At 48.2% G+C, this 19953-nt stretch overlaps 1 long non-coding RNA gene across 3 annotated transcripts in view; it reads left to right on the top strand.

Moving 5' to 3' along the window:
- Nucleotides 1–1792: 1792 nt before the first annotated feature.
- The window catches only part of LOC137518221 (uncharacterized), a 48056-nt gene continuing 29895 nt past the window's right edge, over nt 1793–19953 (top strand). Inside the window, exon 1 of one of the 3 annotated variants that reach the window (XR_011020762.1) lies at nt 1793–1920. This is a non-coding gene — a long non-coding RNA (uncharacterized lncRNA). Of the gene's footprint in view, nt 1921–3980; nt 4141–19953 lie in introns of those variants that run through there. The other 2 variants (XR_011020761.1, XR_011020760.1) reach the window with 2 other exon arrangements.

Here is a 19953-nt window from a genome sequence, read left to right as displayed (position 1 = left end):
AAACCATAAAAGCAGAAGTACAGTAGTAATGCCCTCAATTTACAAACCGTATACAATGATATAAGCATGTAAGTACATATAAGTCAATGAACCACTTAACGACCAGCTAACGCCGATAGGCGGCGCCTGGTCGTTAGTGGTATAGCATGGAAACCTTTCCAGGCCAGTTCACGGAGGGTGTCTCCGTGAACAGTGTGCGAGCCGCCGATCGCGGCTCGCACACGTAATGTAAACACGCGGGGAAGAAATCCCTGCTGTTTACATCATCCGGCGCTAGTCAGATCGGCGATATCCGTCCTGCGCAGCCTAAGGAAAGGAGGGGAGGGAGGTAAGCCGGGAGAGGGCGGAAAACGCTGCGGAGGGGGGCTTTGAGGAGCCCCCCCCCCCCGCTACTCACCAATGGCCGGCGGCGATCAGACCCTCCCAGCAGGACATCCCCCTAGTGGGGAAAAAAGGGGGGAAAGTCTGATCGCCCTGGTGTAATCCTGATCGGTGCTGCGGGCTGTAGAGCCCATGCAGCACCGATCATTAGAAATGTGCCTGGTCCTTAAGTGGTTAATAGATGCACAGACCCAAAACTGGTAAGGTGGGAAAAGTGAGTGATGAAAACAGCGATACAATCATGAAAAGTGCACAAAGACACCCTGCACCAATTAGGTGAACAGGGTGGAAAGCAAAGTACCCAATGGAGGAGTCCGTGTGTGAGGACCTAACGATGAGTGAAGTGCACTGAAAAGGCAAGTGGATAGGGCAGTGAGAACCCGAGGTCAGAGAGGCGCAGCCATGGAGGGGAAGGGTGGCGCCCTGGCTTGCGGCATCACAGGTTTTCTCGCCTGAAGTGACAAAATGGCTAGAGGCATCCTGGAAATTGGATGGTTTTTCATGCACCATCTTGTACCTTACTAGTGGTTCTGGGTCATCGAGAGCTCTCTGGGTATTCCATGCGAGTGCTTGCTAATTCTGTTAAAGGAAACCTGAAATGACATAAAAAAGAAAGAATTTCACTTACCTGCTTCTGCCAGATGCCCACAGTCGCTCTGTGCCCGCACCGTCACTCAACGATCCTCCAGTCCCCCATAGCGGCTAAGTTTCACTTTCTTACTTGTAAATCGACATCCATTGCGCCTGCATGGCCCTGGTCACGCGCACCCTTGTTCGCGCTCCTGTCGCTGGGAGCGTCCTGCGCAGGAAGAAAAAAATCTCCACAGTGCCTGCGCACGGCCAGGGACACGCAGACTAAGTGGCCGGGGACAGAGGAAACACTTTCTTTTTTATGGCATTACAGGTTTCCATTGACTTGACCTTCATTCAGTTCCCAGCTGCCAGTCAAGGCCTAGTAAAATGGATTGACAGATTATACAAACAAGAGTATAAAGGTGCACATTAACGGTACAATTTTTCGTTCAGATTTCAATCTTTCAGTGGGATTTCAATGATGGAAACTAATCGGAAGGCAATTATCGATTGTTCCCATTAACGGAATGATTTAGGAAGGTTTTTCGTTCCAATTCGCTCTTGAAATCCAACTTTTGGATCCTTATTTTTTCATTTTACAACTGATCAAATAATCGTTTCACATAGATTTGCGCCACACACGGTGCAGTATTCTATAAAAATTTGTTCATAAAAATTGTCGAAAAATCGAATCTGAAGTAAAAATTGTACAGTTAATGGGTACGTTATGCTACTGAGAGATCTCTACACAGTGGGAGATACTAGTTGCTTGGCAGTTGGAAAAATCTGTGATTTCCCACAATGCAATGAGGTTCACAGACAGAAAACTGACAGGACCATTGTCATGACATCACACTGTGGGAGGGATCTAACCACAATATCAGCCACACAGACCCCCTTGATGATCTATTAGAGAAAATGTAAAGATTTCTTGTGGGAAAGGCGGTATTAGCTACTGATTAGAAGGTAGTTCAGTCCTTGGTTACAGTTCCTCAATAAATGGTGCTGTTGGGATTAGTGATGAATGAGCAATGAATTAACCAGCTCAGCAGAAAAGCAGAGCTGGAAAGGAGTACTATTTAGCAGCTATGAAATATTAGCACTTGTGTTTATTCTGAAAAGAGCAAGAATTGTTCATCGTTATAGTCAATTACTAAATGTGTGGTTGCCGTGGCTTTTCATAGACTGCCTGTGTTGTATTGGGAGAGTCTTGCACTGCAGGAAAGCTCAGCTGTAAGGATGTGTCACATGACATCAGCAGCGCTAGATAATATTTTCCAGAAGCCCCTGCGGTGGAAAATAATGTTCATATTTGGCATGATCGGCCTGCGCGCCTCTCTAATATTTCCTTCCTGTATTTATATTTAACTGCACAGCAACTGAAAAGGCTGTCATTGTAAGGCTCTGACGCCATCTAGTGGATAAAATAGCTTAAAGCTTCTGAAAGCTCATTGTAAGCATACTGTACTGTATTTGCTTATAAGAACTTCAGATGTGCTAAGTAAACATAATAACCTCTTGTTGCAGTTAACATTTGAATGTTTTCCCCTTGTTTACAATTTACTTATACTCTGTATCATAGAGCGAGTTTGAAGCTAATGTAACCCCGTTTTTTTGTTTTTGTTTTAAAGGCAGATACTCACCTAAGGAGAGGGAAGGTTCGGTCCTAATGAGCCTTCCCTCTCCTCTCCCGGTGCCCCCGGTGCTGCGCTGGCTCCCCCGTTCGCATCCGCCGCCGAGGGGACTTTGGAAGTCTTCGGGAGCCAAGTCCTCCCGAAGAGAGGCGGCGCACATGCGAGTGCGTCATAGAGGGCGCGCACGCGTGTGCGCAGTGTAGAGCGGCCCGTCTTCGGGAGCACTCGGACTCCCAAAGCATTTCCGAAGCCTCCCTTCGGCCGGGAGACAGCGGTATTAGACCGAAACGGTCGAATACCGCTACGGGGGAGGCAGGACAGCAGCGGGCACCGGGAGAGGAGAGGGAATGCTCTATGGGACCTAGAGCCTCCCTCTCCTTAGGTGAGTATCTGACTTTTTTTTAAACAAACGGGTTCCCATTAGATTTAAGGGCCGGTTCACATGGGCACTTGCATGGCATTTACCACCGGCCTTGGCGCTTGTGGTTAAAGTGCTGTCCATTCAAATGAATGGGTAGCACTGGTACAGTCGTTTACCGCTGTTTGTGTGAACGCTGCTTTCTGATCCCGATTTTTCCCTCCTGTAATTTCCTGTGTCCCCCTGAGGGGGTGAAAAATGACGACCGCTACTAAAAGCCACCAAAAGACTCACATATTGTCATGTCGCCGGTGAGCTGGGTGCCGGGAGAGGCAAATGACGGCTCTACCTACTGCCGCAAAACTCCCAGGCGGCGTTAAATACTATACTACTGTAATTCAGGGTTCAGCTGCCACCGGAGCCCCGAATTGCCCTTACTCACAGCATTACATTGCTACTAAGGGGCACCTGGTTTCGGCTCCAGCAGTGAGTTCCGTGTGCCGAAACCACCTGCTTTGACCAAAAGACGCTAAATGCTTTTCTGATGCTGCCAACTTGCCAGACGGAGCAGATAAAAATGGCGCAGGACAAGTGGCGCCGCAATAGGTGGAAATAGTGCAAGCCATGATTAACAGAAAGGTTAAATTATGGCACGCGATAAATAGCGGGCGTCTAGTCCCCGCTATTTATCGGGCACCATAATGTAATCTCCCGCTTGCCGCAGATCGCGGCTTGTACTATTGCATATGGAGGCAGGGGGGGTTCATGTTAGGCAGCTGTGGAGTGTAGTCTAGGCTGACCAGGCGTCCTCTTTTGCCCGGACAGGTCCACTTTTTCTGACCTGTCCGGGGCGTCAGGGCGGGGTTTTGAAATGTCCGGGTAGGTAGTGAAGAGAGCCGTTTAGGAGCTGAACAGGAGCCGGCTCTTTGGAGTGAGTCGCTCCACCAGCTGCTCTATGAGTACTCCATGCGCCCCCTCCTACTCTTGTTTATTGGCATAGCAGGAGGCAGGAGCGTCTGTGTTGCCTTAGAAACAAGGCTCTCTTCCTGTTTCCTGTGGCCACGCTGTGAAACACGCTCTGTCCGTTTCCTTCTCCCCTCCAGCCAGCCAGTCTGCTCCAGCGTGCAGGGACACTTCACCTTCCCCAAAGCTGCTTAGCACAGCATGGTGTGACATCCAGCCAATTGGTCCCTGGTGAGCTGTCTCTCATTGTGCTCTGCCTTTACTCCTTTCTCTGCACAGACTCTCGCACACTGCTCATCGGACATCACCTCTCCCCCAGCAGTCCCCCTACCCCCCTCCCTCCTTTCATGCTGCTGCCTTAACCCTTGGAGCTCTGTTTTCTTACCATGCTACACTTAATTTGCAACATCAGGGTTTTTCTCTTGTGTTTTTAAAAGGTGGTCACTCACTTAGGTTTACACTTTTCTTACTATCTCCTGCAGTTTATTTGGCATATTAATATTTAGTATTTATAAAGCACCAACATCTTCCAACCACAGCGCTGTACACAGTATATTGTCTTGTCATTTAGCTGTCCCTCGGAGGAGCTCACAATCTAATCCCCACCATAGTCATATGTCTATGTATGTATCGTGTAATGTATATATCATAGTCTAGGGCAATTTTGGGGGAAGCCAATTAACTTATCTGTATGTTTTTGGGATGTGGAGGAAACCGTAATGCCTGAAGGAAACCCACACAGACATGGGAAGAACATACAACCTCCATGCAAATAGTGCCCTGGTTGTGATTGGAACCAGGGACCCAGCACTGGAAGGCGAGAGTGCTATCCACTACACCACCATGTAGAAAAAGGGGGTGTGGTCTGTGTTAATGGCCAGAGTTTAGGGCGCCAGAGCTTATGTGCCTATAGGCTCCTGAGCTGTAAACCCGGCCCTGAGGATGGCTCAGGACGGCTGATTCATTGAACGGCTCGCAATCCAGCTCATGATCAGTAGCTCATGACTCAGAACCGAGGGCCCACAGCATCCCCGGCATGCAGATCACGCATCAGACGTGACACAGATGGCACACACAGGCAGGAGTAAAGTAATGCAGGGCAACAAGTAACAGCAAGCGGCAAGAGAACGACAGGTAGACAGGAAAGGCAGAGCACCGAGCAAGCAACAAGCGGGCGGCAAGCAGAGCGGAACACCAAGGCAGAGCACCAAGCGGGTGGCAAGTGGCAGCCGGGGCGCCCTTCCGAAACGTCTCACAGGTACGGCACACGCCAGCACTCCCACACTCCTGTGAACCTGCGACCTCCAAGCACACTGCTAAGGTCTTGTATATTTGGCCCCACCCATGACCACGCCCACATGCTGTTGTGATTGTCCTCTTTTTTGGAAATCAAAATATGGTCACCCTAGTGTAGTCTGGGTTTAGGCAGAGGGAGGGTTTATTGTGAGAGAGGCAGGGGGCTTTGAGGCAGTGTGATACATTACCTGGTTCCTGAATCCTGATGATTGCATCTTCTCTCCACTTCCTGAGCCCGGCAGCCAGCCAATCACCATGCGGCTTCAGTCCCTGCATCTTGATTGGCTGGCTGCCAGACTCTTTCAAACTAAACAGGAAGTGGAGAGAAGACGGGATTGCTGGGACCAGGTAATGTATGAGAGATGCCGCTAATTATATCTTATTACTAAAGTTATTTAACATTTCAGGACATTTCTGAAACTTGAAATAACTTTAGTAATAAGCATCACCCCGCGCCAGTTTTGCAAAAGGTTTTTTTTTTAATGTACGTGTTGCCAGAAGCCCTGTGAACCGGCCCAAAAGCAAGCCTGGAATGCAGTTAAACTAATGAGATAAACAACTCTATCTATTGTGAGAAAACGCGGAAGAGCCGCCGCCATGAGCCAGCGGCAGGCGGCTCTTTCCGCGCACGGTGGCGCCACACACGGAGAGGCAGCCGCCTCCTCTCAGCATGAGGCGGCTGCCTCCGTGCAGGGATCTACGGAGCGCGGAGAAACATGCCCCCGCTGCGGAGGTACCGCAGAGCGGGGCTGGTGTGGCTGGGACATGTAGTCCCTCTAGATTTAGAGTGACGCACGCGCGCGCACTCAGGCAGGGTTTATATGACAGACAGAAATAGTCAGCTGACCAGGCTGGTCAGCTGACTCTGGCTCTGTTCCTCATTGGTCCAGCACTTAGGGAGGTGCTGGAGAGGGACATGTGTATATATACTGCTGGTGGTTCACTTGTTCTGGGTCTGGCGTTGCGATCACATATGTGGGAGCACCCAGATCCGTAGTCAGATCCGCAAGTGTGCCGGGACCAGCTGGAGCTGTAATCCTACACTTAGCTAGATTCTGTTGATAGCTAAAGTACTATTTTGATTGTGTTTATCTGTTATGACCCTTTGCCTGCCTTGACTATCCTCCTAAACTCTGATCTTGTACCCCGATATTTCTGACTCTCTGTTGCCGAACCCCGGCTCGTTCCTAGACTCCTCCTCTGCCTCCTGATTTTGTACCTCAATATATCTGATACCCTGTTGCCGAACCTCGCCTGTACTTCGACTCTGCCTTTGCCTCCTGATCTTGTACCTCAATATATCTGATACCCTGTTGCCGAACCTCGCCTGTACTTCGACTCTGCCTTTGCCTCCTGATCTTGTACCTTATCTGTCCGTGTGTATCGACCTGGCTTGTCCGACCTCGAGAACCGACCTCACTGTTGGAGGCGGTTCCCCGTCCTGTCAGTGACACCTCCTTCCGAGTGTCACTTTCAGACTATCCTTTCTACTGTCAGTCTGACTCCTCCCGTCTTGGAGAGCTCAGGTCTGCGGTAGGAATCTGTGCAGTACTCCTTGCTGCACTGAGGCCTAGTCCTCTAAGTGTTACTGTTACACCAAACACTACACTCTACTCAGGTGAACAGAGGTTAGCTAGTATATCGGATTATCGGTGATACTGCAGATCACTTATAATCTGGTATACATCTGTATTCCCAGGGATACTGCAGATCACCGGCAATCAGATCCTCTCTGTGCTTCACCGATCGTTACATCTATAGTGCTAATTCTAGATAGGGCTTTTCTAAAATCCCATATGCCTATTTTTTCTTTAAAGTTACGCTGTGTAACATTTCTTCTTTTTCTGCTTGAAAGAGTTAAACATCATGTATGCAAGTGACATTTCTCTTCAGTCTGGACCTAGTCAGACTATAGCGTAACCCTCACTGATAAAGCGTTACAGCTATAAACTCTTTACTGGAAGAGAACAGTTTCTAAGAGCAGGGTAGAGATAAAAAGGTCAGTAGTTCATATCAGGGCTGTGGAGTTGGTACAAAAAATCATCCAACTCCGACTCAGTTTAGGAAACCACCGACTCCAGGTACCCAAAATTGTTCCAACTCCTCGACTCTGACTCCTTAGTCTAATTCTTACCGGGGCTGTGGAGTTGGTACAAAATTCATCCGGCTCCGACTCCTCAGTTTATTGAAACCACCTACTCCGACTCCAACTCCAGGTACCCAAAATTGCTCCGACTCCACAGCCCTGGTTCATATACAATATTTAGAACTATATCAGACAGTGTGGCTATACACTTATAATAGATGGCCTCCAGATGGACCATCAGATAGAGTCCTCTCTGATCAAATCTGATCAGAGAGGGATCTGTTAGCTGCCCACACTCTGCACACAGATTTTGAATCAATCGGTGCCACCAAAAGCACGCCCGATTGACAATTTGACCAAATTTGGGCTACAAGATGTCGGGCTGACCTGCTCAAAGCTCAATCATGTTAACAGGGAGACCTGTATGACACCAACCCAAACTCCAGTGCATATTATAAACCTGACTACCTTTTCAGATCTAGGTAAGTTGGAGCCACACCATGACCCCACCATCATCAGCATCACAGAAACCAACAACAGTGCAGGGAAATGGTTCTCACGGGTGTGTGATGGGTAGGATGCATGATAGAGCTCTAACTGAACTGAAGTGAAAGCCACAAACATGGCATGCTTATGACTTCAGCTAAAGGCCTTAATCCCGTAATAGGGAACCCATGCAGTATTCACTGGCACAAGACTCATAAAATATTGTAAATGTGACAACAGAATAAGAATTTAAACTATTTATTTAACCAAGTATAAAGGGGATAAGGGGGGGGGGGGGTTTGTAGACAGAATTGGTTTTGTCTCATACAAAAGGTGCGGTGGTGTTCATTTCTGTGGTGGGTCCCGACTCCTGGGCAGAATTCGGCAGGGCTGGTCAAGATAATCTGGCTGTTACAGAAGCAAGAGTCCTTACGTCTGGATTAGCACCTGGCATGAACCAAAGGTGTCCTTGCTGTGGTGGAGCAGCAGCAGCCGATGGATGGATGGAGCCGGCATCCAGCGAGGTCAAAAGTGTCCCGATCGCAATTGGTTTTGGCTCATACAAAAGGTGCGGTGGTGTTCATTTCTGTGATGGGTCCCGACTCCTGGGCAGTATTCGGCAGGGCTGGTCAAGATAATCTGTCTGTCATAGAAGCGTCCTACCACAACGGCCCTTGCTTCGGGATTAGCACCTGGCATGAACCAAAGGTGTCCTTGCTGTGGTGGAGCAGCAGCAGCCGATAGATATATGGATGGAGCCGGCATCCAGCAATGCCAAAGGTGTCCCGCGATGTCTTTCAACCTCAGTGGAGCCCCGACCTCCTGGGTAGCAGCGGTGGACTCCACACGGCCTGTACCTGCACAGACAACGGATCCTGGCAGTGGCAAGGCGGAAAAAACTCCAGGTCCCCAACTCCCCACGACCCTGCAGTCCACAGGACCACACTGCACACCTTCTGAAAAGGAAAACAAGGTTACTAGTTTGGGAAAAAGGGAAGAAAAACAGGAAAAGGACATAATCCTGTGCCCGTGGCTGCCTATTAAGGCACTTTCTTTCTGAATGGCAGTTTAACAGGTTCACCCATACCCGCCCTTATCACCCAAACCAGTGTGAGCTCTGCTAATTGCTGCTGATTTACTCTCACAGGTTTGTGTGATGGGTGAGGGCCTGGCAGAGCTCCAAGCTCACAGCTGAAGAAAATATCACAAATACAATAGATGTGCCCCCTTTCCCCAATCCTCCCTATTATTGTAGCCAGATGTGCCCCTTATCCTCCCTCCCCCCCCAGTATTGCAGCCAGATGTGCCCCCTTACCCCCCCCCCCCCCAGTATTGCAGCCAGATGTGCCCCCTTATCCTCCCTCCCCCGCAGTATTTCAGCCAGATGTGCCTTTTAGCCCCTACCTCCCCAGTATTGCAGCCAGATGTGCCCCCTTATTCCCCCCCCCCCAGTATTTCAGACAGATGTGCCTTTTACCCCCTACCTCCCCAGTATTGCAGCCAGATGTGCCCCCCTATTCCCCCCAGTATTGCAACCAGATGTGCCCCTTATCCCCCCCCCCCAGTATTGCAGCCAGATGTGCCCCCTTATTCCCCCCAGTATTGCAGCCAGATGTGCCCCCTTATTCCCCCCAGTATTGCAGCCAGATGTGCCCCTTATCCCCCCCCCCCCAGTATTGCAGCCAGATGTGCCCCCTTATTCCCCCCCCCCCCCCAGTACTGCAGCCAAATGTGCCTTTTACCCCCTCCCTCCCCAGTATTGCAGCCAGATGTGCCCCTTTATCCACTTCCCTTTTAGTATTGCAGCCAGATGTGCCCCCTAACCCCCTCCCTAATGTTGCAGCCAGATGTGCCACCATATTCCCGCTCCGCCAGTATTGCAGCCAGATGTGCCCCCTTATTCCCCCTCCCCATTATTGCAGGTTCAGCTGTAAAGTTGGGCTCTGCCATGCCCCCACTATTCCCACCCATACCTGCCTATATTACCCAAACCAGTGTGAGCTCATGTCACTCAAACCGGTGAGAGTATACTAAATGCTGCTGATGTACTCTCATAGATTTGTGTGACAGGTTGGGGGCAGGGCAGAGTTGAAGTGAAATCACAGGTGCAGCAGGCAAAGACTGGGGTGAAGTAAGAGACCCTGTATGGCACCTGACTTTCTGACTGTTCAATCCTATGTGCATATTGTAAAAGTGATAACTCTCTTAGATCTCAGCTGGATGCTCACCTTGACTCTTACCCTCCCCGGCATCACACAAATCAGCAAGAGGGCAGGCAATGGGCTGCTGATGTATTCTTCCTTTTGCCTTGTGTGATGGGTGGGGTCATGGCAATGTTCTAAGCTCAATGCTGAAGTAAAGATCACACATACAATATGCACATATTGTTGGCCAATCCCCTCCCCCCTCCTCACTCCCAAAACCATTTTTCCAGTACACCTGATAAATGTGGCATCAGCTTCTGGTGTTGGAGCAATACCATCCACCCCACCTCCCCGGCATTACACAAACCTATGAGAGTTATGTGAGTGGCTAATAAGGTATTCTCACAGAGTTGTGTAACTGGTGGCCTGAGTGGCAGAGCTCCAAGCTGGAGCCAAATTCAAGGCCTTGGAAACAGCATGCAACTGAGCTGTATCCAAACCTTGAGGGTTCAGGATGTATTTCAGTACTATGGTGATCTCCAAACCTGAGTCAATATGTTTGTAAATATGGCGTTACCTTCATCTCTGACTGAATGCTATTCTGTGCCCCTCAACCACCCCGGCGTCACACAAACCTGCTGACTGCTGTGATTTGTTTTAAGGTTTGTATGACTGGTGGGGGCATCTTAAAGCTTTAGGTCAGAGATGAAGTCAAGGTCATACAGGTCTATGGGTACCCCCAGAGCTGGGACAAGGTCCTCCAGCACCCAAGGCTGAGACACCAAATTGCGCCCTTCCATCCCTGCCACCCCAGCCGTCAGTCCGTCACACATGATTGCTATTAGACTAAGAGGCTCCCCGGGGCCCCCAACCCTCCCAACACCTTAATCTCTAGTTATCTGGCTGCAGTCACTGCAATGTATCCCTTTTCTTATTTCTCTCTGCTTCCAACACAATAGGGGAATGATAGCTGGGTGAGTTGTGCTCCCCCTCCTACACTGCGCCCTGAGGCTGGAGCCTCTCTCGCCTCTGCCTTGGCCCGGCCCTGGGTACCCCAATCATAAATTGTTGAAAGTCAATTTAGTGGGAAACCAGTTAGCATACAGTTTGTTGTCACTCTTTTTTTTTGGCGCATGATATGTCTCAAATTCCATCTCCTATTCTCACACTAACCTCCCCCCTCTTCTTGCCTAACTCTAGCATCCCTTAAAGGAAATGTCGGCCAAATAATGCTACTCCATGATCTACTTACCCGGGGCTTCCGCCAGCCCCTTGCAGCCGACATGTCCCATCCATGCCGCAGATTTGCTGATCTGGGGTCCCCGTTGGTACAGAGGCTGACCTCAAGTTGACCACTGTCAATCAAGTCCACGTTGTCCGCAGTGTAATGTGCAGGAGCAGATCTAGCATTATTTGGCTGACCAACCTCCTCTACTGCCACTCCACAACCTCAAAATGATATTACGGCGTAGCCGAGAAAACCCCTGCGCCAAAAACAACTGGTTCAAAACAATTAACCTGAAAATATGTTTTTAGGATGTGGGAGTGCCCAGAGGAAACCCACGCAAACACGGGAGAACATAAAAAATCCACACAGATCAGGTTCAGGCTGAGATTTTAGCCTGGAACGCTAGTACTGTGAGGCAAGAGTGCTAGCCACTATGCCTCCGTGCTGCCCACAGCTGTTGGGAAAAGTATTCACTGCAGGAGATGACAGTCTCTGTAGGAGATGTAGGAGACAAACACCGCAGGAAATAAGTCACTGCAGGAGAAGATTGGAGCTACAGGTGATGAAAATTACAGCAAGCCGTTCACTGCAAGAGATGTTACTGCAGGAGAAGAGAAGAAATGTAAGATGTCCACTGCAGGAGATTAGTTACTGCAGAAAATAAATGGAAATTTAATACAAGCACTGCAGGAGAGGAGTCACTGCAGGAGATTAGGAGAAATGCAAGATGTACACTGCAGGAGATTGGTTACTGCAGGGAATAAAATGTAATGTAAGCCATTCATTGCAGGAGAGGAGCCCCTGCAGGAGAAGAGTTAATGCATAAAGCCAGGAGAACCTGGCAGTCACGGTGGCAGATGGTAGCAGGTGTGGATGACAATAGTCATTTCAGAAGAAAGAAGTCTCAGGAGCTACATGAGAGGGCAGGAGCTGGATGGGGTGGCTGATGTTATAAGTCAGAGGCTGCAGGGGATGACATTCATTGCAGGTGATGGTAGTAACTGAAAAGGATGAAGGGAGTTGGAGGACATGGATTCAGCTGCAGTAGATGACAATCACTGCAGGATGCAGCAGGAGAGGCAAGACCTGGATCTGAGACACTGATCACAGGTGTAACCTCTTCCTGGCTTCATCAGAATCTTCTCCCTTCTGGTGAGTCTGGAAGCTTGAATGGCCACACCGTGATGGGCCATTCTCTTCCGCCTCCATGCCTGGTGGAACTGCCTGCTCATGACCTAAAACAAAAACAGATATATATGTTAGCAATTGAAGACAACAGTTTATGTGCACAATTTCTGCAGAGGGAAATGCATTTACACGGAGAACCACTGTTTATCAATTGGGCATGTTTTTGGCGTGCAGAAAAAAAACTTAAAGCAGCTCATAATTTTCCACACTGTGTGCATTTTCTCATTTACAGTCAGAAGCTACTGTGAAAAAAACATACCGTATTTTTCGGACTATAAGACACACTTTTTCTCCCCCAAAATTAGGGGGAAAAAGTTGGTGCGTCTTATAGTCCGAATGTACGGACTAGAGTGCAGAGAATGCAACGGGAGCTTACCTATGCTGCCGTATATCCGAGTCCCCCATCTCCAGGCATGATGGTATTTTGCATCAGATGTATGCCCATCCCTCTCTCTACGTGACCTGGCGGCGGGGGTCACGCATGATGTGGCAGCGAGTGAGGCTGAAGCATGGCTGTACGAGAGGTGTGCGCAGCCATGTGCACAACGCACATCACCTTGGCTGCAGGGCAGAGAGCTGGCAAGAGATTCCGCAAGAGAGTCAGCAGCAGAGGCGGCAAGAGAGTCCATGAGTATAGCGGACCCATCCCGGACCAATCAGCTGCCAGTGGCTCCAGCTCCTCCATTGCCGATCTGGACCGACGAGCTTCCTGTCACCTGGGGCAACCACGTGGACCAATCCTTCGGAGGCTCCAGTTCATTCACAGCTGAGACCCAGACCGGCTTCCTGTCACCCGGTGGCAGCCGCATGGACCAATCCTTTGGCGGCTTCAGGTCGTGCACCGATGAGACCCAGACCGGCATCCTGTCACCCGGGGGCAGCCGCATGGACCAATCCTTTGGCGGATTCAGGTCGTGCACCAATGAGACCCAGACCGGCATCCTGTCACCCGGGGGCAGCCGCATGGACCAATCCTTCAGCGGCTCCAGCACCTTCACCGCCGAGAACCGGAGCAGAGCACTTCCTGTCCCCCACTTGCGCACCACGTGGGCCGTCCTGCAGCGGTTCCAGCTCCTCCACCATGACTGATGTGATGCACTGACTACCGTTTCCCCGATGCTGCTGAGATGAGTTCCCCTGCTGCTGCTGCCAGACCGATAAGCTGCCTCTCACCACGTGGGCAGCTTCTGCTGATCTCCTGTCCACTGCCGCTGATGAGTCCCAACACCGATGGGACACCCAGACTGATCTCCCAGAGGGCAGCTTCCCTTCCTTCCAGGACCATTAGGCTACTGTCTGTCGGTAATTACACTGTAATGTACTGTATGTTGGGACAGTGTAGCTTAGTGTAGTTTGTGGGGACAGTGTAGGTTGAGGGGGGAGTGTAGCTTAGTATAAGTTGTAGGGTTAGTGTAGGTTGTGGGGGGAGTGCAGCTTAGTGTAGGTTAAGGGGGTAGTGTAGCTTAGTGTAAGTTGTAGGGTGTAGCTTAGTGTAGGTTGTGGGGGCAGCAGGTGTAGCTGGACAGTGTAGTTTAGTTGGACACAGCTTGGGGGGGAAAGGACCATAAGATGCCCCTGAACTAAAGACGCACCAAGTTTTGTATTTTATTTTTTTTTTTCATGGTTTTTGTCCTCTGAAACTAGATGCGTCTTATAGTCCGGAGCGTCTTATAGTCCGAAAAATACGGTACTTATTTTAACGCAGACAAAAGTATATAGTCAGGGCCGGCCTTAGGTTTCACAGCGCCCTGAGCGAAACCTGATTTTTGTGCCCCCCCTTCATCCACTTCGCGCATGTGTACACACACACACACACACACACACACACACACACACACACACACACACACACACACACACACTCACACACACACACACACACACACACACACACACACACACACACACACACACACACACACACACACACACACACACACACACACACACACACACACACACACACACACACACACACACACACACACACACACACACACACACACACACACACACACACACACACACACACACACACACACACACACACACACACACACACACACACACACACACACACACACACACACACACACACACACACACTCACACTATTCCTTTTCTCCTGAGATCTCCTAGGACAGTGGCTCCCAACCTTTTTTAATGTTGTTACACATCACGCCAAATGCTCAGATCTCCGTGTCACGTATGTATAATAGAAAAAATACTATTGAGAACCACAAATGGATGGAAAGAGTGCATTATCTTAAATATACTTAAAAATGAAGGCTAGAACCTTTCAGGAATATTAATAAAAACAGTGGGACAGTTAGCCGCCCCCCCCCCCCCCCCCCACCATTTAGAATGACAAAGAAAGACAATTTGCACCACACGTTACAGCTGCAGTGTCCCCCCCCCCCCCCCCCAAAAAAAAAAAAAAAATAAACGCCCTCAGACTCAGAATAGGTAGGTATCCAGGTATAGGTGTCATAGTATAGGACCTCATGTGTAGGTGCCCTCAATATAGGTTGCCAAGCATATGTGCCCCCAGTATAGGAAGTCAGTTGAAGGTCTCCACCCCCCATAGGTAGCCAGGAGTAGGTGCCTCCAGTATAGGTAGCCAGGTGTTGGTGCTCTCAGTAAAGGTAGCCAGTTATAGGTGACCCCAGTATAAGAAATCAGGTGTAGGTGCCCTCAGTATAGGTAACCAGCTATAGGCGCCCCCTTGGAAGCCGGCGCCCTGAGCGACCGCTCCGGTCGCTCATATCAAAGGCCGGCTATGTATATAGTGTACGGAAATTTGCATGCAAAAATAGTTTTGCCTTTTTTGTGATGACAAGTGTGAATGGACTTGTCTGTCTTTCTGAACGCTGTTTCTGTAGGACTGGCAGGCAGCTGCAGGAGGATTCTCATACAGAAGCAAGGATCAGGATTTGAGGACATGATGAAAATTATTTCTAATAATAATAGGCAATGGCAGTCAGGCCTTGTATACATCTTAACTCGAAATCACTGATGCCAGCATTTTGCGTTTTTTTGCGCTATGTTTTTTAATGCCTCCCGGCGCTTACCTGCACGCTGCAATTTTTTATAAAGAGCTTTTCTAAGCGCTTTTTCAGAGCAATTTGTTTTTTCACTTCATGACGTCAGTCAGGAAGTGAACTCTTTGACCCGGAAATGAATAAATACAATGTAGTCATTCATGAAAGTGCTGGGGAAATCGCTATACACAGTGTTTTTTCAAGCGTTTAGCGATTTCCCTCCATGCCACGCCTATATAGGGCCAGGAGGCCGGCTTACACCGTCCATCCAACAAATACAGGGCCAGGAGGCCGGCCTACAACGTCCATCCAACAAATACAGGGCCAGGAGGCCGGCCTACAACGTCCATCCAACAAATACAGGGCAAGGAGGCCGGCCTACACTGTCCATCCAACAAATACAACTGAATCTCTTCCAATCAAGCATTAAATAACCACCATGTAGCCCCAGACTCAGCAGCAGGGCTATCCTTGCTGACCTTCCATCAGCCACAGCTCTCTGCTGTCCTCTGCTGGCTCAACTTACCGCTCGCTGTCTGGTCCTGAGTCCACCTTGGAATCGTTCAGATGGCCAAAAATACGGTAAAAAATTTCACTGGATGTAGCTAGGCGCTAATAGATAAGTTGTAATGAAGAAAATTGCAGACTGGAAGGACACAGAGGCTGGTGATTGTATACAGAACGTGCCTTTGTGTCCTAATATGATTTCACAAACCCACCTTGGATTCTCTTTAAAACTAGCTGTTTTCTGCTTCACCGAATGTGGCAATGCTTAGTGAGTTGAAGTCAAAATGGACGTTTTGACATGGAATAGCTTTAGAATCACACAGGAACAACTCCTCAAGCAGTCCAAACAGTAACAGGAAAAAAGGGTGCTGGTGGTTAGTGGACTATTTGGGTGCCGCCTAATGCATTTATTGCTAATATCGTTTTAGAAACTTGAAATGTTATCGTTTTTGTCATATTATTTTGTTTGTATATACAGATTTTACGTTATCAAAAGTATTATAGTTTCTATGTGTAAGGTGCAGGGGGGCTGGTTAGGCTTAGGCACCACCGAGGGGGTGGTTAGGGTAAGGCACCAACAGCGGGGTGGTTAGGGTTAGGCACCACCAGGGAGGGATTAGGGTTAGGTACCACCAGGGGGCTGGTTAGGGTTAGGCACCACCAGGGAGGGATTAGGGTTAGGTACCACCAGGGGGTTGGTTAGGGTTAGGCACCACGAGGAGGTGGTTAGGGTTAAGCACCACCGGGGGGTGGTTAGGCACCACCGAGGGTGTGGTTAGGGTTAAGCACCACCGGGGGGTGTGGGTAGGTTTAGGCACCACCAGAGGAGTGGCTAGGTATAGGCACCACCAGGGGAGGGTTCTGTGTGAGAGTAGGGTTAGGTTAAGCTGTATTTTGAATTATGTAATGGTTTTTAAAGTCTTTTTGTTTTGTTTACCCATCTGTTTTAAAACGGTATTTATTGTCAACCAATGTTTATCGTTACTGAGATTTCGTTATCCACCTGCGCCAATTTGTTATCTAACCGCGCCCTTTTTTCTACAAGCCCTTTTTTCTACAAGCCCTTTTTTCATGCACGCCACAAAACACATTCAGGGCCTCACTAGACCAGTAGATGGTTCTGTAGAGCTGCGTGTGAAATATCTTCCAGGGAAAACAGATTACAGGAACATTGTTTGTACACTTGAGATAAACCTCTGATTATGTTGAGATGATGCAGATGTTTTCTTGTGTATTCTCCCCATACATACTAATAAAAGTAATTATGTTGTGTAATATTATAGAACCAATTTCATAAATTAGGAGGCGAGGGAGATGTCAGAGAATACAGAGCGCAGCATTGTATATGTCTTAACTGTTTATCCCTTAATAAACAGACGCTGCACACAAAGCAGGCATTTTATACATAACTCGCATATCATGCATACTTACCGTACATAAAATCATATTTTTATGGATCCTTCTCTGTCTTAGCCTTTTGTGCTGGCAATGTATTCAGTTCATTATTGAAATAAAAAATGCAAGGATGGTTGGGAAATGACTAACAATGAAAAATTGGGTAAACAAAGGCGCCAACTAATATAAAATAAATTAAAACCAATATAATATAAAAAGAGAGGTAAGGGTGGATTTACTTCCCAGCAATGAAACGAAGGCCCCTTTTATACTTACCGTGTTGTGTCGCTTCCACCTAACACATCTCGCCACACTTCCGTGACGTCATGTGCCAGAAGTGCTGTAGCTGGCACAGAAACTGCAGTGCATTATTCGGCACCAGAAGCAATGAAAGTCAATGGTAGAGTGCAACTTTGTACTTTTTTGTGGTGTGGTGCGTATTTGCCGATTTTCAGATGACACGCTTCCTGCCCAGCAGTTTACACGTGACTAAAGGGAGAGGCCTGATTAATCGAATCAAAGATGAAAGTGCAAAGTTCGGCCTCCTCTTGAATATCAAAAAGACCAAGATCATGACAACAGTAGATGATGGCAATATCAAGATAGCAGTTGACAATGAAAAGATTGAGTGTGTGCAGGAATTAACCTTCCTCGGCTCTCAGATCGATTGAAATGGTGATTGTAGTCATGAAATAAAACGTTGGATAGCCATCGGCAGAAAAGCGATGGTAAGCATGAACCAACTTGGAAAAGCAAAGACATTAGCATTACAACCAAATGTAGACTGGTTCATGCCATTGTTTTCCACATAACCATGTATGGCTGCAAAAGTTGGACCATAAGAAAAGCAGAAAAATTGATTCCTTAGAATTGTGGTGCTGGCGACGGTTTCCATGGACAGCAAGAATGACGAACAAAGAAGTATTGAAACGTAGAGGACCAGACATGTCACTGGAAGGCAAGATCACCAGACTCAGACTTCAATATTTCTTGCCACATGATGCGATCAAATTCCTTAGAGAAAGACCTAATGCTAGGATTGATAAGTGGCAAAAGGCGACAAGGCTGCCAGAGAACGTGTTGGCTTGACACCATAAAAGCTGACACAGGATTGAGCTTAAGGCAACTGGCAGAAATGGTACAAGATTGGACAGCATGGAGAGAGCTAACCCATAGAATCACCAAGAGTCGGATACATACAACTGAATGCATAACATCATCATCATCAAAGGGAGAAGGCAGGTTCCCTCCAATTTCCCTGTCAATACAGTCTGCTTATACTAAAGAGTGTGCAAAGGTGCCATGCAGCAGCCATTTAACCCCCGTGCAAATTGCATTGCACCAAGTTTAAATCTTGTTGCAAAATCTTTTTATTGACATAAACTCCAAATGCAATGCGTTTCACTGTAAAATCCCACTTCATCAGGCAAAATAAACAGTATCTGTAATGTAGTGTCAGAACACTCTGAGCCTCTGTTCCGTTTATGTCAAATAACATTTTTTTGCAACACACTAGTGTCATCACTGAGATGTAAATACCTCTCTGTTTAAATTGGCTTTTATGTATTTTATACTGGTTGGAACCTCTGATTACCCAAGTTTTGATTGTACTTCACCCACCTTGGGTGGAGGGTGTTAACTCCTTTTTCTACTACAGAGAGCAACTTCTTAACTCAAGTGGGATCGGGTTTGTTCTCCCCACATGCCTAAACAGTGGTTGCCTTTGTGGTAGCCAATGTTTGCCAGTATTACACTTTTTGCTTTATAAAACTAGCTCCCAATACAGATCATACTACCCTATATTGGGCTTTCAGTTTCACCTTTTTTGTGTTTTTCATGGTAAATGTTTAAAGGATACCAGAACTGAACATACCAGCCGCTCCTCCTGCCCCCCTCTGTCTGCCGCCGTTCTCAGTGTATACATCCCGGTGTCCTGCTACTTGATTAAACTTTGACCTGTTGCAAATTACAGATGCAGAAGAGTCTCAATCTTCCAACTGTAATATTAAATACTTAACGCAGGAAGAAGTGAAGGCAAGACTAAATAAATTAAAAATAGACAAGGCACCTGGCCTGGATGGCATGCATCCTCGGGTCCTAAGGGAATTAAGTTGAGTTATAGATAAACCCCTTTATCTTATCTTTTGTGACTCTCTTTCAACTGGCAGAGTCCCAGTGGATTGGCGTACAGCCCACGTTTTCCCATTATTTAAGAAGGGCAAAAAATCAGATCCAGGAAATTATAGACCTGTAAGCTTAAAGAGACTCTGTAACAAAATTTTCAGCCTTCATTTCTTCTATCCTATAAGTTCCTATACCTGTTCTAATGTGGTCTGTCTTACTGCAGCCTTTCCTACTTGCACTGTGTGATAAAACGCGAAAAAGCCGCCGTGTGTACTGGCGGCAAGGCGGCTGATTCCGCGTCCAGCGCGGCGGTTTGCACGCAGCAGCGTGCGTCTGGTGTGGCTGGGCCTGTTAGTTCACACAGGCTGAGGAATACTCGTGCGCGCGCTGAGAGGCAGAACCTTTATGACAAACAAGGAGGGATCAGCTGACCAGGTTGGTCAGCTGACCTCAAAGCAAGTGGCTATTGGTTGATCGCTGATGGGTGGCGCCGGAGAGCGCCGCGCTATATATAGTCACTGCTGGTCAGTCTCAAGTTGTCTGTCATTG

This window comes from Hyperolius riggenbachi, chromosome 5 (assembly GCF_040937935.1).
Source record: "Hyperolius riggenbachi isolate aHypRig1 chromosome 5, aHypRig1.pri, whole genome shotgun sequence".
NCBI lineage: Eukaryota > Metazoa > Chordata > Amphibia > Anura > Hyperoliidae > Hyperolius > Hyperolius riggenbachi.
This window is presented reverse-complemented; position numbering and strand designations above follow the sequence as displayed.